The sequence below is a fragment of the Oratosquilla oratoria genome, chromosome 14 (assembly GCF_046742065.1).
Source record: "Oratosquilla oratoria isolate Oo_2021 chromosome 14, ASM4674206v1, whole genome shotgun sequence".
In the NCBI taxonomy this organism is placed as follows: Eukaryota; Metazoa; Arthropoda; class Malacostraca; order Stomatopoda; family Squillidae; genus Oratosquilla; species Oratosquilla oratoria.
The window spans coordinates 20397140-20404639 of record NC_134790.1 but is presented as its reverse complement, the minus strand read 5'-3'; the positions used below and the strand labels follow the sequence as shown (position 1 = coordinate 20404639).

The window sequence follows — 7500 nt, the reverse complement described above, 5'->3', positions numbered from 1 at the left end:
AACACAATGATTCCACATCACTCACTATTATCTCGACTTCATAAGCGTAAAGGGAAAAAATATATATATATATTATATATACATATATATATACGTATGTGTATACACATATATATACATATATATATATAATGGTACCGCTCGAGTCCCCGCCTTGTTCCACTCTCCACGCAAGCTGGGAGACAACTGAGGAGAGGGAGAGGAAGGGAGGAGGAGACTCTGAGGAAGGAGGAGAGGGGAGGGAGGAAGAGGGGCTGGGAGTGGCCCAGCCAGCTGATGCAAGGTGCCAGCTGTCGCCAGAGAGAGGAAGAGAGAGAGAGAGAAGGAGAGAGAGAGAGAGGAAGAGGGAGAGGGAGGGAGAGGGAGAGAGGGCGCCGTATATGTGTCTGTGTGTCATTATCGATAATCTGGTTGACGAGTCCAGTGCATGTGTGACTTCAGTCGAGACACTCAGGAAGAAGCACCACAGAGCCCAGGAGGAGGGGGAGGAGAAGGAGGAGGAGGAGGAGGAGGAGGAGGAGGAGGAGGAGGAGGAGGAGGAGAGAGGAGGAGGGGGTCCTGCAAACGTTTTAAGAGAGCGAAGATAGAAGAAGAGCAGAACGACTAAATGGTATCCTAAGAACTCACTCTCCCCCCCTCTCTCTCTCTCTCTCTCTCTCTCTCACTCACTCTCTCTCTGGATCAAATAACGTTTCTGAAAACGAGGTCATCAGCATTTGTGGCCACAAGAGAGCACAGCACTATAACCATAGGCCACTTCGACCCCCTTCCCTCCCTCCCCCTTAACCAGCAAACTCCCTGTGCCAAGCCCCACCGATACGCGCACGCGCGCGCGCACACAAACGTTAGTCCACAGGCACGTAAATCACTAACGCGCAACTCGCGCGCACACACACGCGCGCGCGCACGCACGCACGCCACGATTGATTACCACGAAACCAGAACCTTTCCATTCATTTGTTTGCTCGGAGCACTCCCACTTGCTGCAGCACTCCAGCCCACTTCCACCCCTGGCAAGGTGCAAGATCTACTGGATACACACATGTATACCTACGTGTAAACAAAAACGGAAATATATCTATGCTGTATGATGTAAACGTACAGTATATACTTGTGTGCTCCCGGATATCGATATATGTATGCAATATATATATACATATATATATATGTATGTATACTTGTATTTTTGCATGTGTGTATATATGTATGCATGTGTGTATGATTGTATGTATGTACCTTCTGTTGTCTCACGGGCACAACAGGAGCTCCTTGGGGGTGAAAAAGAAAGCCGGGACCAGTTTCCTGGCTACACATCTAACGTATCCTTCTCTTTGCTCTCTCTCTCTATTTCTCCTTTAGCACCTTCCTCCTTCCCCCATTCTTACTTTCTATCCTCCCTCCCTCCTTATCTCCCTCCCTCCCTCCCTCCCTCCCTCCGTCCTCCCTTTCTGCCTATCCCCCTATTAGCTTATTTTCTTCATCTTAGCTTTCATCCCAAGAATCTGCCTCTTAGCCTGTCTGTCTACCTATGCCATTATCTAGCTACTTACCCGATATTGGCCAATGACTCCATAAAGTTCGAGCAGTTCATATTTTCTGAGTCATCTCCTACGGACCAGAATCACGCAGAATTCTTTTCACGAAAAAAAAAGTTGATCACTTTTAACTTCTACCATCCATTCTTAAAGCTAAATTTTAGTGTTTCTATGATTACTTTTTTTTTTTTTGCGATATTGTCCATAAGGAGAAAACCGCTGGTTATTACCAAGATTTATTATTAGCATTTATTAATATTATTAGTATCAGTACTAATAGTAGTATTAGTATTAGTATTAGTATTAGTATTGGTATTGGTATTAGTATTAGTACTATCACTGCTAGTCCAGCGGGTTAGGGCGTCATTACTTACGGCAAAAGTGGAGGGAATGGCGATTCGAACCCTTCCACCGGCGAAGTTGAACCAAGGGCATGGTTCATTAAATTCCACGCTACAAAGTCCTCTGTAAGGGGCACCGTTCTAGCCTTCCGATATGGAGGAGTTGGTGACGTGGAACCATATTATATCATCATCATCATCATCGTCATCATTATCATACTCATTATCATCATCATACTCATTATCATCATCATCATACTCATTATCATCATCATCATCATCATTATAATTATTATACTCATCATCATCATCATCATTATTCTTTATTATTCTGTTTCTCGTAAATCCTTTCCATTTTCCCTTCCCTTTCTTCCTCTCCCTCCCTTACCCCATCCCCTTTCCTCTACACCCTCCCTCGGTTCTTTCTTTCTCCCCCCCTCCCCCTTTCTCTTCTTCTTCCCCTTTTTCTCCCACCACCACCACCCCATCTCTCTTATATCTTTACTTTCACCTTTCCTACCTCATACACCCCCTAATATCTCCCCTCTCTCTCTCTCTCTCTCTCTTTCTCTCTTTCTCTCTCTTTCTTCCTCTCTCTCCCGCCTTCGTTCTCTCTAACTACCTATCTATCTATTTATCTATCTATATCTCTCTTAGCTTTCTACCTACCACTCTCGTTCTCTCTCTCTCTCTCTCTCTGACTCTCTCTTTCTCCTTCTCTCTCTCTTTTACACACACAAACACACACACATATATTCTTAAATAGGAAGCGAGAATGGTCTCCTGCCCAGCTGGTAATACACATTAGGAGAGACGGGAAAAGCTGGGACTACCAACGCTGTAGGAGTGAAGAGAGAGAGAGGTGATATGATAGTCGTCTTTAGAATACATACAGGAATAAAAAACACTGACATAGAGGATCTGTTACTATAGGAAACATGTTAAAGATGACGAATTTTTAAAAATGTGAGAGAAAGGTCAATTTTCCACACAAATGTGTAAATTTGTGAACCACATTAGAAGTGGTACAGACTATTAGAAAGATTGAATTTAGAGCATAATCTGATCAATGAACATGTAGAGACGGGACTCCCTGAGCTTAGTTCTAACACTTTATCTGCATTGGGGTACATACAGTTAAATAGATAAGTAAATAGATAAATAAATTAATAAATGAATAAATAAGTAGACGAATGAATGGGGGCACATAACGCAAAAATTTAATTTTGATGGTCACTGACTGAATTAGACCTGCTTAAGGAAGGTTGTCAGCAACGTTTGTAAGGTCAGGTAAGGTCAGGTAAGGTCAGGCAAGGTTAGGCTAGGTTTGGTTTGGTAGAGTTTCCTTGGGTTAAGTTAGGTTAGGGCAAGGTAGGTAAGGCAACGTTTCATCATGTAAGGTTAAGTTACGTTGTTTTAGATTAGGCTAAGATAGGTTAAGTTAGGTTAGGATATGTTAGATTGTATTAGGTTAGGTTTAGTTAGAATAGGTCTAGTTATATCAGATTAACTTTGGCTTGGTTATGTTTAGAAAGATTAAGCTAAGTTTAGTTATATTACGTTAACTTTGATTAGGTTACGTTTGTTTAGACTACGTAAGAGTTGATCTTGGCCAAAAATTCTAACAGCTTACTCGTATCAAGATTAACTTCAACAAAATTAATATGAATATTTTCTTCTTTTCATCTTTTTTCAATACCATTCACATTAAAGAAAAAAATTACCAAATGACCCAGAATGGGTCGCTACCCCCACTTTCCCCTTTCCCCTCCACCCATACCTTCCGTAGTCCGCAATTTATTTACGGACCTAGTTCCGGGAACCCCACCAAAAATTGCCAATGCCATCCGGTGTCCCCAGAGGTAACAGTACATTCCGATTCTAAAGTTCGCCGACACTTTTGTGGTTCTCATGCCAGCAGGTAGATGGGATTGTAGTCACTCGAGATATTTTCCTCATAGTACGTCAATGGATAAAGTTGATTTACTTGCACGACAGCATGCGAGACACAAATTAAAATATGTTTACCAGAAATAAGACAAGAAGAAGAAGAAGAAGAAGAAGAAAATAATGGAATAAAGAAAAAGAAAAAATGAAAAGATAAAACTGAGAAGTTGTCACTTGCTCTATATCTTTCGCCATTTCTTCCTGCGTTCTTGTCGTTGAGAGACGGTGTCACCCTGATGGAGGGGGACAACAACAATAACAACAACAACGACAACAACAGCAACAACGACAATAACAACCTTTCTTGGACCATTTCTCTTCTCGGATAAAACAGTTGCAGAATTACTACTGTCACCGGCAATGGACAGACACAGACAGAATTAAAGAAAGAGACAGACAGACAGTGAGAATTAAAGAAAGACGGACATATAGACATACATACATAGATTAAAAAAATACAGAAAGACAGACAGAGAGACAGACAAGGAACAAAGAATAAAATCTGACAAACGGCAATAGAAACAACCTGAAAGCAGACAGAAAGTAATGAAGAAACGAACAGGCAGGTAGACAGACAGACAGAAAGACAGAAATTGAATAATAGAAATGGAGAGACAGGCAGAAGGAGAAATGTACGGAAATGGGGAGACAAACAAACAAACAGACAGACAGAGGCAGAAGGAAAGAAAAACAGACAACACCGTAAAGACGAACAAATGGACAAACAGACGGACAGACAGACAGAGACAGACGGAAAGAAAAACAGACAATACCGTAAAGACGAACAAACGGACAAACAGACGGACAGACAGACAGAGCCAGACAGAAAAAAAACACAGAAAATACCATAAAGACGAACAAACAGACAAACAGACGGACAGACAGACAGACAGACAGACAGTAGCCGGGAGATGGACAGATATCCGTCTGTCCCAGACGCGCCGGGAGCACTGTTGGGGAATATCACTACTTACCCGCAGCCGGTAACGTAAGGGACCGACTGCCGGTCGCCAAAGCTCAGCTCCGTCGCTGTCAGACTCACCTGATTGCCCCCAAGAATCCGGTGCCGGACTCTTCACCCCAAACGATCAAAGGTCGCATCGACTACACTTACCTGGAAGTAAAAGAGAAACAGTAATTAAGTTGTGGTCATGAGCTTAGAAAAGAAAAAATGTTCATAGATGTGTGTGTGTGTGTGTGCGTGTACGTGTGCGTGTGTGTGTCTGTGTGTGTGTGTGTGTGTGTGTGTGTGTGTGTGTGTGTGTGTGTGTGTGTGTGTACATATGAATGTACAGTATGTGTGTATGTATGTAAGTACAAAGTTTATATGTACGTATGTATATGCATGTAACTAAATCTACAAATACATGTTTAAGTAAACATTTATCACACGTAAAAATCAGCGCACATGTTTCTTGCATTATGTATGCATAGGGGAGATTTTTGCTCAACATGTACCCTCAACCATCGTATCAACCTCCTTATCACGGTGGCTCATTGTCTAGATGCTGTTCAAGTAAACCCAGACGGGGAGACCCTCATCATGAATGAAGCCTCTTTCGACCGGGACCCCTGCGAACTTCCGAAGTTGACCCATATTTCACCATAGCAAATATGTTTTTCGCTTTTATGTGTTGATTACATACCTGTATACAGGTGTTTTTCTTACGTAAAGAAATACTGTATATATATGTATATATATATATATATATATATATATATATATATATATATATATATATATATATATATATTGGCAATACCATAGCATAAATCCAACAACAACAACACCTTTGCCCTATGTGCTATGGAAAATTCCAAACGGACGGTGTAGCAAGGATACAGTTTTGTTTAAAACAAACATCGTAAGGGAACTGCTGCGCATAAAAACAAATACACTGAACTTAAAAAAGAATGATTAAATCAATCCCTCAATCATTCAATATATAGATTAACAAATATTTAGATAAATAATAATTAAATAAACATATGAATAAACAAACAAATAAATAGATAAATAAATAGATAAATAGAAAACTAAATTAATTAAGAAATACATGAATCAATTCATTAATAAAAAATTAATAGAAAAGCAGATATATAAACAAATTGATAAATAAATAAATGAATAAGCAGATAGATAAACAAGTAGATAAATATATACATAAATTGGTAGAATTGTAACCACCAGCTAGGAGCGATGTCCGGGCTTTTGCGGGACCCTGCTGTCTACGGGCCTCACGATCCAAGTTTGATTCTCTATTAGTCGCAGTAGTAACCAGCGCTTCTATCCTCGGAAAGAACATTGTGGAGGAAAATCAGAAGACTCGACATGACCATAACTAAATATTCTTAGTATTTCGCCTTGTGATCCTATTCAATTAAAAGACAAATTTGAGCGGGCCTGACGCCGTCAATATATAGTTGGCACAATATAGGGACACTAAATATTTACAATATATTGACCCAGAATATTTACCTAATTTATCAACAGAATACATTGACACTAAATATTGGCAATATATTGCCACAAAATATTGACCTAATATATTGATAGAATATATTAACAAAATACATTGACACAAAACATTGACCCAATATATTGACATAATATATCGACACAATTTACCGACACAAACTCACACAATAAAAGTTTCTCCTACATAGCTCCATCAATACCATACCTACATTGTCAATAATATCTTAGAAAAAAATAAATAGGTAAGTGAATAAGTAGACATGTGAATATATATACGAATGGATGAATAGGCGAATGAAGATAAATTAGTAAAAAAAGATTATAAACACATAGATGAATAAAGGAATTAATAAATAGATGAATAAATATATAGATTAATAAATAAATGAATGAATAGATACTCAAATGAATAAATGACTAAATAAATAGATAAATAGATGAGTAAATAGATAACTGAATGAATAAATATACAAATGAATAAATGAATAAATAAATAGAGAAATGGATGAGTAAATAGATAACTGGATAAATAAATAATAAATAAATAATTAATAAACAAACAAATGAATAGACAAATCAATAAATAGATAAATCAATAAATGATTAAATAAGTAAATAAATTAGTAAAGGGAAGGTGTGGGTCTCGCCCGCCCAAAGTCCCATTTCGTCCCGGGGCCGTCAAACGCCCCCCCCCCCCCCCAGCCCCTTTTGGAGAATTGTCTGGTGTGCGTCGACAAGTCTAAAAACCCGTCGACTTAGCCCCAGAACACGCTTCGAGGAGGAGGAGGAGGAGGAGGAGGAGGAGGAGGAGGAGGAGGAGGAGAAAGAAGAGAAAGAGGAGGAGGAGGAGGAAGAGAAGGAAGAGAAAGAGAAGGAGGAGGAGGAGGTGGAGGAGGAAAAGGAGGAGGAAGAGGTGGAGGAGGAAAAGGAGGAGGAGGAGGAGGATGCAGAAAGAATAAGAGCAGGAGGATAGGGAAGAGGAGGCAGAAACTGTAGAAGGAAGAACAGGAGAAGGAAGTAGAGGAGGAAGAGGAGGAGGAAGAGGAGGATGAAGAAGAGGAATAGGATGCAGAAAGAATAGGAGCAGGAGGATAGGGAAGAGGAGGCAGAAAGAATAGGAGGAGCAGGAGGAGGAAGGGGAGCAGGAAGAGTATCAGGAGGAACAGGAGGAGAAGAAGGAGGAAGTGAAGGAGCAAAA

At 40.0% G+C, this 7500-nt stretch overlaps 1 protein-coding gene across 7 annotated transcripts in view; it reads right to left on the bottom strand.

The window, feature by feature from the left end:
• The window catches only part of RhoGAP100F (Rho GTPase activating protein at 100F), a 389478-nt gene that overhangs the window by 163438 nt on the left and 218540 nt on the right, over positions 1 to 7500 (bottom strand). Inside the window, exon 1 of one of the 7 annotated variants that reach the window (XM_076197816.1) lies at positions 26 to 163. The exons of the other annotated variants lie outside the window; for them this stretch is intronic. The gene's annotated coding sequence lies outside the window, so the exon portion shown is untranslated. Of the gene's footprint in view, positions 1 to 25; positions 164 to 7500 lie in introns of those variants that run through there. 7 annotated transcript variants of the gene reach the window in all.